Source organism: Esox lucius, chromosome 17 (assembly GCF_011004845.1).
Source record: "Esox lucius isolate fEsoLuc1 chromosome 17, fEsoLuc1.pri, whole genome shotgun sequence".
Taxonomy (NCBI): Eukaryota; Metazoa; Chordata; class Actinopteri; order Esociformes; family Esocidae; genus Esox; species Esox lucius.
The window spans coordinates 7922879-7946047 of record NC_047585.1 but is presented as its reverse complement, the minus strand read 5'-3'; the positions used below and the strand labels follow the sequence as shown (position 1 = coordinate 7946047).

The following is a 23169-nucleotide window of genomic DNA, read 5'->3' as shown; positions in this document are numbered from 1 at the left end:
AGCATCTAACCACAAGGGAAAATAGAATAGGGCAGAAATGTACAAGTGTTAAGTATACATATGTATATGTACAAATGGCAATTCAAAATGACATTCTAAATGTGCAAACGAGGCAAATAGGAGTATGGTTGCACATGCAACCGGGATTCAGACATAGCAGCAATGAGGTCCCTGAGGTAGACATGTATATGTAACAACAGCAAAATGCAAGTATGATGGCAATTCTAGATGTGCAATGAAGGCAAATTAAATTAGCAAGGTGCATGTGCAGTGGGGAGAACAAGTATTTGATACACTGCCGATTTAGCAGGTTTTCCTACTAACAAAGAATGTAGAGGTCTGTAATTTCTATCATAGGTACACATCAACTGTGAGAGACGGAATATAAAACAGAAATTCAGAAAATCACATTGTATGATTTTAAAATAATTTATTTGCATTTTATTGCATGACATAAGTATTTGATAAGCTACCAACCAATAAGAATTCCGGCTCCCACAGACCTGTTAGTTCTTCTTTAAGAAGCCTTCCTGTTCTCCACTCATTACCTGTATTAACCGCACCTGTTTGAACTTGTTACCTGTATAAAAGACAGCTGTCCACACACTCAATCAAACAGACTCCAACCTCTCCACAATGGCCAAGACCAGAGAGCTCTGTAAGTACATCAGGGATAGAATTGTAGACCTGCAAAAGGCTGGGATGGGCTACTGGACAATAGGCAAGCAGCTTGCTGAGAAGGCAACAACTGTTGGTGCAATTATTAGAAAATGGAAGAAGTTCAAGGTGACGGTCAGTCTCCGTCGGTCTGGGGCTCCATGCAAGATCTCACCTTGTGGGGCATCAATGATCATGAGGAAGGTGAGGGATCAGCCCAGAACAACACGGCAAGAACTAGTCTCAAAGAAAACCATTAGTAACACACTATGCCGTCATGGATTAAAATCCTGCAGCGCACACAATGTCCCCCTGCTCAAGCCAGCGTATGTCCAGGCCGTCTGAAGTTTGCCAATGACCATCTGGATGATCCAAAGGAGGAATGGGAGAAGGTCATGTGGTCTGATGAGACAAAAATAGAGCTTTTTGGTCTAAACTCCACTCAGCGTGTTTGGAGGAAGGAGAAGGATGAGTACAACCCCAAGAACACCATCCCAACTGTGAAGCATGGAGGTGGAAACATCATTCTTTGGGGATGCTTTTCTGCAAAGGGGACAGGACGACTGCACTGTATTAAGGGGAGGATGGATGTGGCCATGTATCGCGAGATCATGACCAACAACCTCCTTCCCTCAGTAAGAGCATTGAAGATGGGTCGTGGCTGGGTCTTCCAGCATGACAACGACCTGAAACACACAGCCAGGGCAACTAAGGAGTGGCTCCGTAAGAAACATCTCAAGGTCCTGGAGTGGCCTAGCCAGTCTCCAGACCTGAACCCAATGGAAAATCTTTGGAGGGAGCTGAAAGTCCGTATTGCCCCGCGACAGCCCCGAAAATGGAAGGATCTGGAGAAGGTCTGTATGGAGGAGTGGGCCAAAATCCCTGCTGCAGTGTGTGCAAACCTGGTGAAGAACTACAGGAAACGTATGATCTCTGTAATTGCAAACAAAGGTTTCTGTACCAAATATTAAGTTCTGCTTTTCTGATGTATCAAATACTTATGTCATGCAATAAAATGCAAATGAAATACTAGTGATGGGTCACAGAGTTCAGCAAGGCTACCATGGATAGAAAGAAACTTTTCCTGAGCCTTCTGGTGCAGGAACGAAGAGACCTGTACTGTCTGCCTGATGATAGGAGGGCAAACTGTTTGTGGCATGGATGTGAAGGGTCCCTGATGATGCTGCACAGCCTGCGCAGACACCGCTTGTGCCGGAGGTCTATGATGGCTGACAGCTGCTAAACCACACTGGCGCAGGTAGTCAGAATGCTCTCGACTGTGCAGCGGTAAAAGATCACAATGATCTTGGGGGACAGGCGGGCCTTCTTCAGCCTCCTCAAAAAGTACAGGCGATGCTCTGCCTTTTTGACCAGGGCTAAGGGGTTGAGGGTCCAGGAGAGGTCCTCGGAGATGTGGACACCCAGGAATTTGAAACTGGACACTCCATCCCAATGCCATCGATGAGAACTGGGGCGTGACTGCAGTCTTTAGACTTCCTGTAATCCACTATGAGCTCCTTGGTTTTCTTTGTGTTGAAGTTCATGTTGTTGTCAGTACACCTTGCTGCCAGGTACTTGACCTCCTCCTGGTAGGCTGGCTCATCATTGTCACTGATCAGGCCAACCACTGTGGTGTCATTTGCGAACTTGACGATGGTGTTGGACCTGTATACAGGAACACAGTCATGGGTGAAGAGGGAGTACAGGAGGAGGCTCAGAACCCAGCCTTGTGGAACACTTGTGTTTAAGATCAGGGTAGAGGAGGTGATGTTGTCTAACCTGACAGACTGGGGTCTGTTGGTTAGGATATCCAAAGTCCAGTTGCAGAGAGAGGGGCTGATCCCCAGGTCATGGAGTTTGTTGACCAGCCTAGAGGGGAGGACTATTGAATCCTGAGCCAAAGTCTATGAATAACATTCTAATATACACCAAATCAGCCATAACATTATGACCTCTGACAGGTGATGTGAATAACACTAATAATCTCATTACCATGTCACCTGTCAGTGGGTGGAATTTATTAGGCAGCAAGTGAACATTCTGTCCTCAAAGTTGATGTGTTAGAAGCAAGAAAAATGGGAAAGCATACATTTTGAAAAAGTTCATGCTGGTACTGAAGGTGTCAGAAAACACAGTGCATCACAGTTTGTTGCGTATCGGGCTGCGTAGCTACAGACCAGTCAGGGTGCCCATGCTGACCCCTGACCACTGCTGAAAGCGCCAACACTGGGCATGTGAGCATCAGACCTGGACCACGGAGCAATGGAAGAAGGTGGCCTGATCTAATGAATCACGTTTTATTTTACATCACGTGAAAAGCCTGTTGCGTGTGCGTCTCTTACCTGGAGATCACATGGCACCAGGATGCACTATGGGAAGGAGGCAAGCCGGCAGAGGTAGTGTGATGCTTTGGGTCCTGCCATTCATGTGGATGTTACTTTGACATGTACCACCTACCTAGGCATTGTTGCAGACCATGTTCACCCTTTCATGGCAATGGTATTCCCTGATGGCATTAGCCTCTTTGAGCAGGATAATGCACCCTGCCAGAAAGCAAAAATGGTTCAGGAATGGTATGAGGAACACAACAACGAGTTCAAGGTGTTGACTTGGCCTCCAAATTCTCCAGAGGGAGGCAGGACTTAAGGCGGGCCAGAACTAGTCTTTCGAAGCTGTTCATGATTGTGGGGGTGAGAGCAACAAGTCGGAAGTCATTCAAGCTATACGCATTTGACTGCTTCTGCACTGGCACAGTGGTTGCGGTCTTGAAACATGTTGGAACAAATGCCTGGGCCAGTGACATGTTGAAAATGTCAGTAAAGATCTCAGCCAGCTGCCCAACACATGCTCAGAGCACACGCCGAGGAAACCATTAGGCGTGCATTTACCCTGCTCAGTGCAGATTGCACATCTGCGGTGGATATTCGGAGGGGGGGTCTTCTAGGGGTAGTTCAGCTTTAATGGTTATCCCTGTCGAAGCGGGTGTAGAACCTGTTTAACCCATCGGTGATGGAGATGTTGGTGGCTGTTGGGATAAGGTTCCTTGGCCGCTAGTCTGTGATGGCTTGGATGCCCTGCCACATGCGTCGGTGTTCAGAGTTGTTGTTGAAGTGCTTCTCAATCTGCAGTTTGTGGTTATTTTTAGCCATCTGGATGCCCCTTTTCAGGTTGGCCCTGGATGTGCTGTAGGCCTCCACATTGCCGGATCTGAAAGCAGCGTAGCGTGTCTTTAGCAGTTGTCGGACCTCTCTGTTCATCCACAGCTTCTGGTTGGGGAAGGTCTTTAATTGGTTATGGGTGGTCACATTGTTGATGCTGATGTTGATGTAAGACAGAACAGAGGAAGCATATGTTTCAGAGTCTGTATGGGAGTCAAGAGTGGCTCCAGTCTCTGTGTTGAAACTGGTGCTGTAGAAGTGAGTTAGACCCCTCTGACCACACTTTTGACAGTTATCACTGATGGCTTCACACGTTTATTGAGGGGTAAATAATTTGGGTGTAGGAACAGTGAAAGATGATCAGACATCTGTGGGTATGTAGACTGCAATAACAACAATAGATGTAAACTTCAGAGGCAAGTAAAAAGGCCTGCATCTAAACATCACGTACTCCAGATTGGTCGAGCAGTGACCCACCTCCTCTGATCTTACCAGAGCTAGGTAGTGAAGGCCAATGAGGGGCTAGCATTAGCCTAGCTCAGTGGCCTCCACGCTTCCCACGCCTTTGAATACGATCTCGACGCCGCCTCCAGGCACTTCCAGTCGGCAATGTGAAAATCATCTCCCAGGGCATCTTCGCAATCTCTGGTGGAAGTTGTCGAAAACTCTTTCTTTGCAATGTGAGTTATTGTCGGCTGTATAGCGTATGTGCTAGTCTGTACTGAGTGTATAACCTAAGAACTATTAAGTAAATTACAGCTTATTTGCAAAAACTGGGTAGACGTTGAGCCTCGCGATGTACACGCACCTCCATCTTTGTCTAAATTGTCTGTCTCCCAATGTAATTCAAGTTTTATTAATTAAATATTTGTTCTCCCACAATTAATCATATTTTACAGATTGTTAGAATGGTTAATATCTTTTGAAAGTGACACATCTAGTCAGACCGCTTTGTCACAATGTGTGACAGGTTTAAATGGTGTTAGAAAAATAATGTTTTTTTGCCACAGGGGTCTTTTTTGATTTATCCCATTTTACCTGAGGACGAAAATGCAGAATGCCGGATTACCAATGGAATTCCGAGAAACACGGCCATCAAAGTGCTAGTGCGTGTGTATGTTGCAAAGGTAAACTACCATGTTTAGGATCTTATGCTTTCAGGAAATAGAAATTGAAATGAATTATTTTCAAACTGGGCCCTGTTTCCCAATAACAGGATACTTAATGATGGTTTAACAATGCGCTACCACATCCAACTTAGTCTTTAGATGGACTTTGTTACGATGGAGTTATGCCTCTTTTTTAAACCATAATGTACGTCGCTCTTTATAAAGTGCATATCTAGTGACACGTAACAACCATTTAGAATGGAATTTAATGGCCATCTTTGGGGTTTGAAATGGAATTTATTGCATTTCAATAAAACTTGATTACTTATCTGAAGCATATAATATTGAGGTATTGGGTAAAATGTATTCTAATTAGACAAATTATATAAGTGTGTGGGTGGATGTATAAGTAATTGAATGGAATTGGTCAACTGAGCATAAAGAAAAGTGTATGTAAAACAATAATTTTTTATTACAATATATATTTATTTTTTATTAACCATTTACGAGTCTAAAAAGATGAACATTGATTTCTTTAGCTCTGAATGCTTATTTCCTGCATTCCATTTTTATTCCAAACAATTAGAATGGATTTTTCCCACCATGCTTTATATTCCCAGTTAACTAATCATTTTGATTGCTATGGGACATACAACAGTAACATGAGAGGAACAGCAACATTTAAAAATGCACTTATGATGCACTTTATAATGAACGACGTACGTGGTGGTTTGGAAAACCGGAATAAGTCTGTCGTTACAAAGTACATCTTATGGCTATGTGCATCGTTAAAATGTCGTAAGTGCCATGTTATTGGGAAACCGGGCCCTGGTCTCTTGCACTTTACAGTAATTCTACTCCAATTTATTTAGTAATTGGTATTACAATGATTCATGACAATGAATATATTACTTTTTAAAGCAATGTTAATACAAGGTAATTTGCTCTTCAGTAAACAGTATATATGTATATCTTATTAATTCTTATTGATTTTACAGGCCACCAACCTGGCACCAACTGATCCCAATGGAAAGGCAGATCCCTATGTGATGGTGAAAGTTGGCAAACAAAGCATGGACAGTAAAGAACGCTATATTCCCAAACAGCTAAACCCAGTATTTGGAGAGTGAGTGGCAACAGGACAAACAATTATAATTATAAACATGCAACTTCCTAGCACGATCCTATAAAACATTTCACCAAACACTCTCACTTGTCGAACAGCCGACACTCATGAAAGAGGAATAAATGAAAATAGAGAAATATTAATGGGACTCTGGGACTAGCCAAAATGTTTTACTTGGCTTTTTCACAAAAAAAGAAGTTGAAGATTCTTTGCTAGGTATCAACCTTAGGGAAAAATCCATCAGGGATTATAAACTTGATCCTGGTCTACTGGTTAGTCCCGCTCCTTTCATCTCAAGAGCTCTAACGCCCATTTACATTATTACACGCATTTCCAGGGTTATTCCTAAATTTAGAAAACCGCTCATAAGTACTGTAAATGTGTGTTTGCACACTTACAAACTGAATTTGGATTTCAAAAAATGCACTTGTGTATCATAAATTGCTGGTAAATGCAAATAAAACAGACTAAACTGTAAGATATTCTCTAGGTCCCAAGTTATAGGTTTGGATGATCTCAAAATTACAACTCTCGACAGTGATGTAATAGAATTTGTTACCTTCTAGACATACATTGGAATTTAGTTAGATGACGAGCTGTCATTTAAAGCACACATTTTGAAACTGGTTGAGAAGTTACATTTTAAAATTGGTTTAATTTATTGAAACAAACTATGTCATCTCGGCATAGAAATTAAATTGTGCAAGCCAATTTTATGTCAGTATTAGATTATGGTGGTATTGTACATATGCATGTTTCAGCTTCAGTAAAACAATCTTTGGATTCAGTCTATCCTGCAGGTCTCCATTTTATTACTTAGTGCAAACCTTCGTACACATCATTGCCCCTTATATATTTCTGTTGGCTAGGTCTAACTGACTTCTAGAGACAGACATTGGTTTATGTTTTTATATTGGTCTATCCAGAATCTTCCCATCTCACAATTTTGTTTTTGTTGGGAAAAACAGCAGTTAAGACACGATCATTAGATTTGCTAGTATAGCTAACAGCATTTGATTACCTTGCTCCACATTCATTGAATGCCTTGCAGAGTGAAATTAAGTTAAATGTAGGGCTCGATATGGGCACGATACGCTAGACTTTGCAAATGTGATTTGACTTAAGATATGATAAACAACAATTAACAATTAGGTCCTTCTGATGTGGTTTAAAGCACGTCTTTGGCTAAATAATATGTGAACGACTGTAATTTCTCTGTGAGCTCTTCTTATATGGAGTTACGCTTGCAGAAGGAGGGCTGTGTGTGGTGTGACAGTACTCCTTGCTGGACATCCGAATACTGTAAAGCGCAACTTTTTTCTCTCTGACAGCGTATACTGCGTGGTCTTGAAACAATGTGAGTAATTGTGTGGTTGAATTTAATCTGCCACTATTTGCGTGCCTGTTTTGGCAAATGTTTATCAGAAACGACACAACCGTATTTTCTTCTGCGGTTTCTGCTATGATATTTGCAACCGTTGTGTAGCCTTTGTTTGCAGCGAGGTAAAGTTAGTTTTCTAAGGGGCATTTGGTAGAGATTCATATTCGCCAGTCAAAACCAATTATTCTAGGACAACGATAAGTATGGGTTCTTGATCAGGTGAAGGTGGACTACAATCCACACTTCACACTTCGTTTTTCCTAATATCATTTTTTCTTGTGGTCAGAACCTTAGAAATTATATAGCGTCTACGAAAAGTGTGCCATGACAACCAAAGTGTTATATTCAAACACGGGGGAGGATGGGCTACCATCTACGGCTTTTAGTTTTCTGAAATGTTTTGAGTTTAGCCTTTGAAATTCAATAGCATCTACAAAAAGTGTGCCATGACAACAAAAGTGGTATATGCCAACTCTGGGGAAGATGGGCTACAATGTACGGCCTTTAGTTTTCTAAACTTTTTTTAGTTTAGCCTTAGAAATTATATAGCGTCTACAAAAAGTCTGCCATGACAACAAAAGTGGTATATTCGGATTTGAGGGAGGATGGGCTACAATCTGGCTTTTCGTTTTTCAAAAAATGTCATGAACCTTAAAAAACAGCTCCTAAACAAAGTGTACTCCAAAACAAAGTGTGTTTGCAAACAATTGAATGTGTGTGAAATTACTACATGATGATTTAGGATGTTTATGAAAATCCATTCTGTCTCTCATTTCAAAACTTCTACTGATATAGTAAAGCTTACTATACTTTTTTGGGCGGGACTAACAGTCAGATGTAGCTATCAAACCCAGAGCAGCAGGTAGAATCAGACTGTCAAGATGGGGAGTGCTATTTTAGATCCGTGGCATGTCCCTGTGTTGCCCATCACTATTCCTAGTTTAGGCACATGCATCGTTTGTGTATAGGTGGCATGATTAAGGTATCGTAAAGCCGAGAGGAGTTTTGGGAATTTTCATGAAGTGAATAGGCTACAAGAATGGTGCATCTTTGCAGGTCTGTCCCAGGAGTCCTTGCATTGAAATTGGCTATTTTCAGTGCCAGTGCATAGGACCGGACTCGTAATTTAAGCGATTGTATTCAGATGCATGAGTGCCAGGGCAAAAACAAAAAAGTGCACCCCTTTGGGTCCCCAGGATCAGGATTAAGAAACACTTATTAAGATTAATCGTGCAGCCCTAGTTTGAAGTATTGCTGTCGATCAAGCAGTTCAAATGTCTGATACAATAATTGGAGAATTGCCTACTCCATTATAGACAGAATACCAGCTGACTGCTTCTTCCCTAAATAGTTCTGGCATAGGTTAGAGTAGTGCTTTGGGTTATTGCCCAGCAAGAAATTGGCTCCAATCAAGCGCCTCCACCATGCTTGACAGATGGCGTCAAGCACTCCATCAGCATCTTTTCATTTGGTCTGTGTCTCATGAATGTTCTTTGTGATGCAAACACCTGAAACTTAGATTTGTCTGACCGTAACACCTTTTTCCAATCTTCCTCTGTTCAGTGTCTGTGTTCCTTTGCCCATCTTAATCTTCATTTTTCTTGCCCAGTCTGAGATATGGCTTTTTCTATGCAACTCTGCCTAGAAGGTCTGCATCCCGGAGTTGCCCCTTTCATTGTTGACGTTGAGACTGGTGTTTTTTCTGGTACTAGTTAATGAGGCTGCCAGATGAGGACCTGTGGGCGTCTGTTTTTGAACTAGACACTAATATATTTTGTCCTCTTACCGGGGCCTCCCACTCCTCTTTCTATTCTGGTTAGAGCCATTTTATGCTGTTCTGTGAAAGGAGCAGCACACAATGTTGTAGGTCATATTCTGTTTCTTGGCAATTGCTTGCTTGGAATACCATTCATTTCTCAGAACAAGAATAGACTGATGAGTTTCAGAAGAATGTTCTTTGTTTTTGGCCATTTTTACCCACAATTGCTCATGCTCCAGATACTTGTCTATGGAAGGCCAGTTTTATAGCTTCTTTAATGTAACGATCAATAAGCCTTTTAAAATGATAAACGTAGATTACCGAATACAACGTGTCATTCAGGAATGATGGTTGCTGATAATGTGCCTCTGAACGCCTATTTAGATATTCCGCAAAAAATCTGCCGTTTCCAGCTACAATTGTCATTTCTAACATTAAAAATGTCTACACTGTATTTCTGATCAATTTGGTTTTCCTTTAATTTACCAAAGAAATGGCTTTTCTTTAAAAAAGAGGACATTTCTAAGTGACCCCAATCTTTTGAATGATCGTGAATATGTATTGCACTGCTGCAATACAGGATTAAACTGTAAAAGAATCCTTGGTTTCACCTTGAATAGCTGTTATAGTATGTTTTTTTTAATTTGGAACCAGTTTCAAGGAGTATTCTAAACCTATCACAATACAGCTCTGGAAAAAATTAAGAGACCACTGCACCTTTTTCATTCCTTTCCAAATAAGTCGAAAAATAAGGTTTTGAGTGAGGAACAGAAGGGTTAAAATAAACACCTAAAACTTTCCTTTTCAACTTTCCGTTTCAAATTAAAAGGTAAGTGGTCTCTTAGTTTTTTCCGTAGCTATATATTATAGTGTCAAAATTGATATTGAATTCCTCTTCGTACAATTGCTGTGAAAGGGATTGAACAGGATAAATGTTGGGGTCAGCATTGTTTCCAATCTATCCAAGTCCTTTTGTCTGCATGTTTGACATGGGTGGACTTTTTACATGTTGTGTTTCTTTTGTAGAGTGTTTGAGCTGACCGTGTCCTTTCCCCTGGAGACGGAACTGACCTTGATGGTATTTGATCACGACATGGTGGGCTCTGATGACCTCATTGGAGAAACACGAATCGACCTGGAGAACCGTTTCTACAGCCACCACTACGCGCGCTGTGGCATAGCCCTTTACTATGACAAGTGAGTGTCTGGTGGCAAGTTGCCTAGTAGTTAAAAGGGTCAGTGTAAATAAGGGCTGATTTCATGTCCGTAACCTGAGTGGGGGAGTGTGATATGGGGAAAAATAGAAAAACATTTATCAAAGTCATCCACATGTATAATACAAATAAAATAGGGCAAATACTGCATATGCGTATCCACCTTATTATTACTGTTATTCCTGTCCATACAATAGAAATTACATTGTATCCATATGGCATAACCTCACCACTGGTTTATACTGTTTCATTTTAAGCTGTTTTTTTTTGGTTTACAGAGATGGATACAACAATTGGAGGGATGCCAAGAAACCATCCACCATTCTGGCAGAGCTCTGCCGGAAAAATGCAATTCCCTCTCCGGAATACCGTGAATTGGAAGTCAAAGTTCTTAACAAGATCTTCAAAATACCCAATGAAGCGTTTCCTGAAGGTCTGTTTCCTTTAAAATTTGGGATGCTGAGAAAACAAATGACCATGGCAAGGATTCTGTTGCATATCTTGTCATTGGTTTTGTGTAGAGTATAGGGTCAAATGCTTGACTTATATGTCCCACCTGTTTTAAAAGTTCAGAAGCAAATAGTGTATGCTACAATATATATAAATAATGACACTTGGAATGGAAAACATACATACATACATACATCTTCTTCCACTTCATCCGGGGCCGGGTCGCGGGGGCAGCAGTCTAAGCAGAGATGCCCAGACTTCCCTCTCCCCAGACACTTCCTCCAGCTCTTCCGGGGGGACACGGAGGCGTCCCCGGGCCAGCCGGGAGACATAGTCCCTCCAGCGTGTCCTAGGTCTTCCCCGGGGTCTCCTCCCGGTGGGACAGGACCGGAACACCTTCCCAGGAAGGCGTTCCGGAGGCATCCGAAACAGATGCCCAAGCCACCTCAGCTGACCCCTCTCGATGTGGAGGAGCAGCGGCTCTACTCTGAGCTCTTCCCGGGTGACCAAGCTTCTCACCCTATCTCTAAGGGATCGCCCAGCCACCCTGCGGAGAAAGCTCATTTCGGCCGCCTGATTCCGGGATCTTGTCCTTTCGGTCATGACCCAAAGCTCATGACCATAGGTGAGAGTAGGAACGTAGATTGACCGGTACATCAACCGCATTACTGCAGAAGCTGCACCGATCCGTCTGTCAATCTCCCGTTCCATCCTTCCCTCACTCGTGAACAAGACCCCTAGATACTTAAACTCCTCCACTTGAGGTAGGCACTCTCCACCAACCTGAAGTGGGCAAGCCACCCTTTTTCCGACTGAGGTTCAAAACCCTTTAATGATGAATTACATTTCGTCGCCCGGTATGGCGCAGCCGGGGCCCCACCCTGGAGCCAGGCCCGGGGTTGGGGCTCGTATGCGAGCGCCTGGTGGCCGGGCCTTTCCCCATGGGGCCTGGCCGGGCTCAGCCCGAACGAGCACCACCTACAGGAGGGACCATAAGGGGTCGGTGCGGAGAGGATCGGGCAGCAGTCGAAGGCGGGGGCGTCGGCAACCCGAACCCTGGACACGGAAACTAGCTCTAGTGATGTGGAACGTCACCTCGCTGGCGGGGAAGGAGCCTGAGATCGTGCGTGAGGTTGAGAGGTTCCGACTAGAGATAGTCGGGATCACCTCTGTGCACGGCTTGGGCTCTGGAACCACACTACTTGAGAGAGGATGGACTCTTCACCACTCTGGAGTTGCCCATGGTGAGAGGCGGCGGGCTGGTGTGGGTTTGCTTATAACTCCCCAGCTCTGCCGCCATGTGTTGGAGTTTACCTCGGTGAACGAGAGGGTCGTTTCCCTGCGCCTACGGGTCGGGGATAGGTATCTCACTGTTGTTTGTGCCTACGGTCCGAAGGCAGTGCAGAGTACCCGACCTTCTTGGAGTCTCTGGGAGGAGTGCTGGAAAGTGCTCCGACTGGGGACTCTATCGTTCTACTGGGGGACTTCAACGCCTACGTGGGCAACGACAGTGACACCTGGAGGGGCGTGATTGGGAGGAACGGCCCCCCTGATCTGAAGAGAGGGGCGGAGCTGTCAACTGATCACCATCTGGTGGTGAGTTGGATCTGATGGCGGGTGAGGAAGCTGGACAGACTCCTGTCAGAGAGATCTTTAACTCCCACCTCCGGCAGAGCTTCGACTGGATCCCGAGGGGGGCTGGAGATATTGAGTCCGAGGGGACCATGTTCTCCACCGCCATTGTCGAAGCGGCCGCTCGGAGCTGTGGCCGTAAGGTCTCCGGTGCCTGTCGAGGCGGCAACCCCCGAACCCGGTGGTGGACACCGGAAGTAAGGGATGCCGTCAAGCTGAAGAAGGAGTCCTATCAGGCCTGGTTGGCTTGTGGGACTCCTGAGGCAGCTGACGGGTACCGACAGGCCAAGCGGACTGCAGCTCGGGTAATTGTGGAGGCCATGGAGAAGGACTAACGGCTGGCCTCGAAGAGATTCTGGCAAACCGTCCGGCGCCTCAGGAGAGGGAAACATTGCCCTACCAACGCTGTTTACGGTAGAGGTGGGCAGCTGTTGACCTCAACTGGGGATGTCGTCGGGCGGTGGAAGGAGTACTTCGAGGATCTCCTCAATCCCGCAGTCACGTCTTCCATTGAGTAAGCAGAGGATGAAGGCTCAGAGGTGGACTCTGTGATGGTAATTCCATGTATCGACACTCGGAGTAAGGGACACAGAAACAAAGTTCTCTTTGTACATCATAACCGTTTTATTAATTATTATGCACAGAGACTATTATGAGAGACGCGTCAACCGCTTACGCAAACATAATCGTCTGAGGAGCCTCTAACTAATATAGCTCATTCAACCGTATATATCACATAGGAAAAAGGGGTGTGGTAAGATGCTGCCATCTGTTTCATGTCAATCAAACACCTTCCCTTTGTTCTATCAAATGCTATCTTCCCCCACCTTATCCTTCCTGCCATACTGTAGTGTTTACCCAAAGGGGCCAACTGACCTTACTGCCCCCTGTTGTATCTTCTCCTATCCTGTCCTAAAACCCATTGATCTGCATCTGGACAGACAATAGATGCACCCTATGCAAATACCAGATCCCACACATTCCTGTACCTATCTAAACCGTGGGACTCAGTCTAAACCTTTACTCAGTCAGAATACATTGTATAAGAAATTTCCACAACAATCCATCCTCTTGATACCATGTCAAACCTTGGTATCAAACCTTAAACAGTTCACTCATTAGGATGTAGACTGCAACAAAACAGTACTCTTTAACAACATGACCCAGTCAATATTATTATCCTTAGTGATTAGAGAACTGAACAAATCTGAAATGTCTGAATCCTCATTTACATTCTTCTAGATCATTACCTTCCGTACAAAATCCAAGATCACACATTGTCATCATACAGAATCATAACATAGTACAGCAAACCTTTTGTTAAAATCATCATAAACACCTATCACTGAATGCATCCTTCAATTTATCACTGTCACAAAGTTCTCTCATGCCAATTGCTCAATTCACTGAAAAGTCCTCTCCATGGTTCCATTTGGATGTTCTTCCAAAGTCATCACAAATGTTCTGCTCCTTCAAACGTCAGACAGTCAGTTATGAACCATTTCTTTGACAGGTCGATGTAACAGAACGAAAAAGTCAGATGTATATTCCAAGGTGTTGTCCTTCATAGCTCAAATGCAGACACAGCTCTTGTTGTCTCCATTCTAGCTGCTTTATCAGCCAGGCCAGGAGAATCTGTGTGTTCTCCCTTGTGAACTCCAAAGATGACCAGTTTTAGCTAAAGGTTCTAGAGCTAAAGGCCATGTAGAAAGTGACTGGTTACTAGCACCCGAAAATTCACTTTCCCTCAGTGACTTCAATTCACTGCGTCTAACCTTTCAACACTGAAATCCTCGTGTAGCGTGTCGTTGATCCCAGGTTCCTCTCTCAGCTACCTGGACAGCAGATGAGATGTACCTGGTATGGACCCAATCAGCGTAGCATGATGTTGTGCAGTAGATCTTTCCTACGCCTCCATCCTCTCGGTCGGAGGTTGCCTTCTCCATCACATTGCAGAACCATTAGGACTCGAGTCAGTCCAGCTCACAGGAACTCAGCATCCTGTAGACGTGCAGCGAGCCAGAGTAGTAGGACAGTCTGTCTGTGTGTCTGTGAGATCCATCTCACCTCAGCCACCTCACAGTTGTCCTTTTAAGCCAAGCTCAGTCTCTCTCTGGGCTCCAGCAAGTCCTCTATTGTTGAATCGCTTTCAAGTGTCCTGTATCTGAATGTGTGAATTATCCTCAAGAAGATTAGTTCCAACTGCACAGTACATCATCACATATGTCCATCACGTTAGCTTGTTGCATCTCGCTGATACATTAGAACCACACACTATCAAACACTCAAACCCTATATTTCCAATATCTCTCTACTTCTTCTCTCCAAATAGATTAGAACAGTTGAAATCAATAACAGTATCGTTAAAACATTAACATCTCTGGTGCTTCTGTTCTGCTAGTGTAGCAAAATAACAATTCCACTCTTTTCTATAGTTGGTGTAACAACCAACACAAAGAACAGAAGAACACAATTTCACATTTCTCATTACTGTTCCAAAAACTCATCAGTTAAGATAGTTAACTTACATTGAAGTACCACTCTCTAAGAGCAGTTCATGAACAATTCTCAGTTAACCTATATAATTTACATCTGACTGTGTTGTATTGGAACTACAATCAAATTCACCCACTGTTTCACATAAAGGACCAAATACCTCATTTCAAATCAAACATTTCACACCATCTTGAAGGTCAGCTAACATAACTGTTATTTAGCCTAATTTCTCTACAAGATGAAACTTAGTGTGAACTTCTCAATCTCTTCTTATTATCCTAGCACATCAAACACACTCTGAAATCCTGTCATAAATCATGACCCCCCCTTTTTACTCCTTTACCACCACAGGGCTCTCCCTGGAGTGGGGGGTTGGTCTATTAACCTAAGACCAGACCCTGGTCTTGAAGAAGGGTCACCTTATCAATAATATCAATGTTATCTTGAGAAACAACCCAGGCATTGACAATAGTAGAACAACCTTTTTTCCTCATCATTCACCTCAAAGAAACCTCTGTTAACCATTAACTTTACAATGATTGCTTACTAGGACAGAACTTAAATTAGAATCAGAATACCCAATTTTGATAATGTCTGTTTCTCTTCTAAAGAGTCCAAACAAGTTAAAATCCATCTCAAACTGTCAGTGAGTGGAGTGCTACAGTGGGTCTGTACCTCTCTTTATGCAATTTAGACTATGTAAGAATTCTCAACTTGGTTTTCCAGAAATATAACTTCATGCAGAATTATTTTCTCAATATCAATTAAAACATGGCAACATTTTGTAAACATGTAAGGAATAACAAAATGTGCTCCCTGCACGTTTTTACCCACTTATTCCATAGTGCATAAGATTAATATGATTACTTCTAATCAAATATTAAACTAACTAAACAGTAACACACCCATCAAATTAGGTATTGCTTAGCTACACCATTTCAAAATGGCAAGATGTATTCTACTCAACCATAAACCATGTTAGATTCCACATAAAACATACATTTCAAAAACCCAATTTGACAAACTAGATTATTCACGTAACTTCTTTAAGTACCTATTTAATTTGCTTTGAACTCTAAGTTCAACTCTTTTTCATTTGAACTCTAAGTTCAACTCTTTTTCATTTGAACTCTAAGTTCAACTCTTTTCCACTATAGATAATCATTTCATACAATCCCCCCCTGCTTTCAAGACAGAAAATGACTTCAAGCTTGAAAGCAGAACCATTACAGGACCGAAATTAAAAAGAAAATCGATAGATGGGAGGAATCTAACATACATCCAGTAAACGTCGCAAACTGAATATCCAACCAAAACAACCGAAAATAAGAAAAACAAAGGAAATAAAAACCGTACAACACACACGGTCGCTCGTGTGAAGGAACTCCCAAATTAGCACATAAAAATGTGCATCTACACAGGCAATGGCCAAACTAATTTGAGACCAACAAACATCATGACTCAATTTACCTCCTAAACTCTAGGGAATTTTCTCAATTTCAGATGTAAGTCTACGTCATTCAAAATAGTGGCGGTCAGCCAAAATCGCTACTTCCATGCATATCTCATGCAAAGACATCGAATTTGTTCTAGCAATTAACAATGTTGGATGACTCAAGGTCTCCACCCTTACTACAATTTGATTCGAAATCATAAATGTAAACATTAAAGCAACCAAAAGGAAAACTTATTCTGCTTTCACTTAATGTTTTATCATCCCAAAACTGAACATGTGTTGGTAAAATTACCACGTGTGAGAACAGGCTGAACACTCAAATTTAACCCTTAGTAATATGCTACCTTGATATAATGTTAAGGGTGGCGGAAGCCATCCCAGTGGACCTGCCCACCCTTCCTGAAGCTCTGAGCTCCACACATATATGGTGAGCCATTAGCAAGGCCAAATGTTCGTTTATGGTCCCCAGACCATCCTCTCAACTTAGCCTACATCGTTCGTTAACTGAAGATTTTAGATTTAGTGTCCAACCTATCTAATATTTTCGCAGTTTGTAAAAATGTGCTTATCATTATCTATACAGATTTAAGACGTCACTATAATCAAGGAACAATCAGTGAGCAAACCCCATGATACCCCAGGCTAGAACCCTAAACGCAGACACATCAATCAACCCCATGTATCAGTGTACCAGGCTAGAATTTATAAAGCCAGTAACGGGCATCAGGCATAGGCCCTAAAACACAAGAATTAACCCAGGTATCATTGGAAATACAAATAAGAGAAACCACATTATTTAACCAAACTCAACATAGCATTTAAAAAAAATAGGTCATTTAATTTTGTGGGGAGTAAACTTGCTTTGGCTGTGTAACCCTCTTCATAGGCCATGACTATATTGGATTCATATGCGGCCCTCATGGAACACAGCGTGTCTCCTTAACGTTCAAGTCTATCACCAGGTGGATTCTTCATTCTACCACTTATACAATATATAAGGAGAGCGAAAACACAATATGATAACCTTTCGTAAGACAACAACTATTTTACCAGATTAGAAAATCACTGTACCCAATTCTAATTCATCACTAGGTTTCAGACTACCCACTCGTGCTAGCGAACAGCTCAGCACACAACAGTCGGCTACCACTTTCCTTAAGGCTTACCTACATCGTGGTCAGACCCCCCTTGAGGCCTTACGGTTTTAAACATTATCATCAACGCAATAAATACGTTTGACTCAAAATTACAAACGTACACATGACAAAGCACAACAAAACAGGTTATTTCCTGAATACCTATTAAAACATGGTCAAGCATGACAGAACAAACCAGGCTATTTCGAATGCCTATTAAAACATGCTATATAACATTCAAGTGCTTCTCAAACTACATATTAAATAAGCTTGGCTATTACCGAGGAAGGTGATCAGGTTTCCTTGATAAGTTCCAGCTTCATTTAATGGTTAGGCACGATACATTTTAGGAAATAAACATTTAAGAAAATCAATGATTATGAAAGCACACCTCAGTGTCTAGTATCGTCCATGATTCCAGAGACCCCATCTTGAGACTACTGTCGTTCCCATAGTGGACCAAATTAGAGAAGCAGCATTATACCAATTACCAATCTATCCCATTTATTAAATTTAAGACAGTACTTTCGCATACACCCCAGTGGACACCAAACAAAGCAAAACCTTGCGATTTCAAAACTTCCAAGGTAACAACAACCTTGAACAAAAACACATATCCTACCAAGGAACATACAATGCAGCCAATCGGAACCCCCGTGCACAGGGATTTCCAAAATGGACAAATGCATTTACTAGATGATGACCACAAACAGATAATGACAAATGACCTTGACTCGGGCCATAACCACATACACAACAAACACAAGTGGCGCGTGCATATACAACTTCTGTAGCATACTGATCCAAACCATAAGCTGACCAACAATTGCGGCAATTTACAGGAGCCTTCTACAGGCACTGAAAGTATGAGATCCAATCTCAATTGCATATTTAAGTCCAACCTAAATTGCAGATGTTCAAGCAGTCCAACCGCTTATAATCCAGCACTAATCGCAACGCAATAGGTTAGCTGCATAGGAATGGTTGTCAAGCCTAACTACAGTCGCTATTAACCAAAACACCACACTTCAACATCCAAAACCATTATATACAGGAGCACGCTATACTCCATCACGCAGTCCAACTGCTGCACGGGAATGGGTGTCAGGACACGGAACAAAAACGACATGTTTCTAACTACAGCCGCCCTGACTGCAATACTCCAAAATATAACTTCTAGTCACCATACTTTCTCAAATCCATCTATCAACTTCCACAAAACCATCAAATCTGACTTATAAAAACAACCACATTGTTTACTAAAGCATATAAAAACTGTATTAAGGAACAATCTCACCGGTTGATGCTCCCTCTGGTCCCCTGTCTGACCGTCCGCACCCCTCCCTCAGGCGGTTCAGCGTTCCTGCGTGTTCCCGTTGGATCGTTCATGGCGAGGCCAAAGAGAAACCGAAACTGTCTCAATTCTTGAGGGAACAATACGTCTGTAGAGCAGTTGTCTTGATTCGCACAGGCATCTTCCCAAATCCAATGTCCAGTCGAATGTCCAGTGGTAGCTTCATAACTTTAAACGTAGCGGTTAGCAAAGTTTCTTCCTCAACCCCGGGTCTGTAGTCTTCTTTGGCCTCAGCTGCAAACACCGGAGATTACGGGTGTGTACACCTGGTGTGTACAACTCCCCACTTATGGAACTTTTCTTGACTCAAACAACGAAAAGGGCCATAGAGCATAGCCTCCAGCGGGGTTGGCTACGATTGCAGGGAAACGTCGGGACTACGCAAACCTCCAAGGAGGCCTAGCGGGGGGGTGACGGGCGATCAGAGGGGATCGAGCCATCGAACCTGAGCAAAAAAAAAAACTACAACACAGATCAATAAACTCCACACAAACTTTCCCAAAGCTTTCCATCACTCCACACTGTCTACACACCGCAGCCTACGCCTTCCACCTGCAACTCCCATACGTTACCACGTCCATCCACCTCCAAGCAGCCTGACAGGCCGCGCATCCATCACCGAACGAAAAAGCCAGTCGCGAAAAACCTAATAACACTCAAAGAACAATTGTCCACATGTCCAAACACCATAAACAGAAACACCGTCGCCGAAAACTTACCACAACGCTTACCCAACACCAAAAGCAGCAAAAAAAAAAAAAAAACGCAGCGAAACAAACTCTATTCTATTAACAAATCCCATAACCATCCAAACCAAATGTGTCCAACACAAATACCAGCGCCCTAACGCTGTCATCTCAATCAACGTGCCCTAACATCATCGATAGACCCGTCGGCCCGTAAGTGAGATGTTCAAGGCCCTAACCTTGTCTGCAGAATTTAAATGTGCCCTAACACATACACTTGCGCCCTAACGCAAAAAGGAGCCCTAACCCCAAGTATACTCGCGCCCTAACGCAAAAAGGAGCCCTAACCCCAAGTATACTCGCGCCCTAACGCAAAAAGAAAGTGTCCTTACCTCCCGAGTTCGAAATTTAAGTCCGGGTACCTGTACTGAGGAATCCCAAAAAGTAGGAGACCACAGGATCAGTAACCGAGGACGAGCCCCCAAATTGTGATGGTAATTCCATGTATCGACACTCGGAGTAAGGGACACAGAAACAAAGTTCTCTTTGTACATCATAACCGTTTTATTAATTATTATGCACAGAGACTATTATGAGAGACGCGTCAACCGCTTACGCAAACATAATCGTCTGAGGAGCCTCTAACTAATATAGCTCATTCAACCGTATATATCACATAGGAAAAAGGGGTGTGGTAAGATGCTGCCATCTGTTTCATGTCAATCAAACACCTTCCCTTTGTTCTATCAAATGCTATCTTCCCCCACCTTATCCTTCCTGCCATACTGTAGTGTTTACCCAAAGGGGCCAACTGACCTTACTGCCCCCTGTTGTATCTTCTCCTATCCTGTCCTAAAACCCATTGATCTGCATCTGGACAGACAATAGATGCACCCTATGCAAATACCAGATCCCACACATTCCTGTACCTATCTAAACCGTGGGACTCAGTCTAAACCTTTACTCAGTCAGAATACATTGTATAAGAAATTTCCACAACAACTCGTCCATCACCCGGGCTGAAGTCACAGAGGTAGTCAAGAAACTCCTCGGTGGCAAGGCACCGGGGGAGGATTAGATCCGCCCTGAGTACCTCAAGTCTCTGGATGTTGTGGTGCTGTCTTGGTTGACACGCCTGTGCAACATCGCATGGCGGTCGGGGACAGTGCCTCTGGGATGGCAGACCGGGGTGGTGGTCCCTCTTTTTAAGAAGGTGGACCGGAGGGTGTGTTCCAACTACAGGGGGATCACACTTCTCAGCCTCCCCGGGAAAGTCTATGCCAGGGTACTGGAGAGGAAAATACGGCCGATAGTAGAACCTCGGATTCAGGAGGAACAGTGTGGTTTTCGTCTGGGCCGTGGAACACTGGACCAGCTCTATACCCTCAACGGGGTGTTGGAGGGTTCATGGGAGTTTGCCCAACCAGTCCACATGTGTTTTGTGGATTTGGAGAAGGCATTCGACTGTGTCCCTCGTGGCATCCTGTGGAGGGTGCTTCGGAAATATGGAGTCCTGGGTCCTTTGCTAAGGGCTGTCAGGTCCCTGTACGACCGAAGCAGGAGCTTGGTCCGCATTGCCAGCAGTAAGTCAGACTTGTTCCCAGTGCATGTTGGACTCCGGCAGGGCTGCTAAGTAGAAGTAGTAGTTTTACCAACTAAGAACATCAGCACTTTCGGGAGTTCCATTTCATGACAGAATACATTTTAAAATAATTCAATTTTAAGAAAATGTAAGAAGTATAAATCGTGGCATTTAGTCATAAAGCCCTTACATACCATAACAGCAGTCAGAGTCTGTGATCCAATGACACCAAAATCTTGGTATTTTCCTTTGATATTTGAAGCCTTTACAGCAGCCATTTTCAAGTGTTTCTTGTTTTGGGGAGTTTCTGACTTCAGTCTCCTCTTCAGCAAGGGATATGCGTGTTCATTTGGATTTATATCAGGAGATTGACTGTGCCTGTGTAATGATCCCCGCCTAATGGGATTGTTCCATTCCTTGTTTTGGTTTTCTCTTGTCTTTATTTGGACTTTCCTTCCTGTCTTCCCACCCAGACTCAGATAATCAGTTTCATTAATTTAATTGATCTGTGTTTTTATTCACCTGTGCATGGTTTCCTAATTTTCCTGTGTATTTAGTTATGTCCTTCTTCACCTGTCAGAGTGGGTTATTCCATATTTGGCCTAGGTTATTATGTTGTTCCAGTCAATTGGATTAAACTTACCTGTTTCTTTGAACTTTCGTGCTACCTGCAGCTAGTGATGGGAGAAAATAAGCTTTCCAAAAGTTCTAGCCAATTGAATCCATTGCAACACTCTAAACATCGCACGCCGGCAACATCTGCAGGTCAAATACGTGTAATGCAACAGGAAGACTCCCAGAAAAAAAACAGACCACAAAGTGATGTAGTTGGTGGCATACGCTGGCATTGCGTATTGGCCTAAACACTGAATAGTAAATTGATATGTCAACAAGTGGTTAAGTGGAGCTAGATGTGGTCTCTACTCTTGGAACATTGCACTAATGTTTAGCTTACAAAGTTAACAAAGGTGCAGTTACATCTAAAGCGCAGCTGTGTGCGCGGTGGAAGATACGCACAAAGGTTCCAATATCTGGAAATGTGCATGCATTGGAGTGTTTTCATGCAAGCAGTGTTTTCATAGACAGATCCGTTAACACTAGAACCGCCAGGCCTTTTTGGCCCCCTGTAACAGCCAGATCCTAACACTGTTTGGCGTCATTAGCATACAAATCCCTATTAACATACACATTCTCCTCCACATCATCACCATCCATCTACTGGGTCGTCATCAAACTATGTGGAATAGTCAAAACCAATAATGAATTGCAGAATTTGAATTGTTAATGAATAAAAAAAAATCAAGAATGTGTTTGTATTGAAGGTCATATCCTACGGAATAAAACGACTAAAGTATTATATAGAATTATTATTTTTAAGAACACAGGCTATAGAATTTTCTTTAGTTTATTAGGCCCTACAAATATACCAAATGAAAATTTCAAAACACTTAAATAATTCAAAAATAAATCAGTTAGAATTTAGTTTTCATTATGATTTCATTTTGATGATGTACAAGGTATAATAACAGAGATTATCGACCAGTTTGCGATGATCAAAGGATATCCGCATGAATAGCCAAACATAGGCCTAAAGTGCGGTTGCTTGTAAAACCGCTTTATTTATTGTGATCAATAAATAAAGGAAAGGATAATTTACCTTAGCCTTCACTGTCACAGTTCTTCCTGTGATCATGCCAGCCTCCAGCTGCTAGCTCTGCATTCACGGAACACCCCAGACTCTCCACTATTACCGACACCTGTTCCTGATTACTACAGCTACTACTAAATTAGATTAGCAGAGTTAAAGGATGATCAAATAATGATTTACAGTAGCCTTCATGAATAACAAAATTGACTATTTGATAAAATATAGAAAAGTTATTTGTCATTGCTTTGGATAATGTGGGCTACAAAGCCCCATGCATATATACATCTTTCATGAACTTCGAACTTCTACCCCACAGTCAGCACAC

General features: G+C 42.8%; 1 long non-coding RNA gene across 1 annotated transcript in view; it reads left to right on the top strand.

Annotated features, from left to right (window-relative positions):
- The window catches only part of fer1l4, a 151467-nt gene that overhangs the window by 100460 nt on the left and 27838 nt on the right, over positions 1–23169 (top strand). Inside the window, exons 36-39 of the long non-coding RNA XR_002198019.3 lie at positions 4826–4942; positions 5923–6050; positions 10217–10387; positions 10683–10837. This is a non-coding gene — a long non-coding RNA (fer-1 like family member 4). The remainder of the gene's footprint in view (positions 1–4825; positions 4943–5922; positions 6051–10216; positions 10388–10682; positions 10838–23169) is intronic.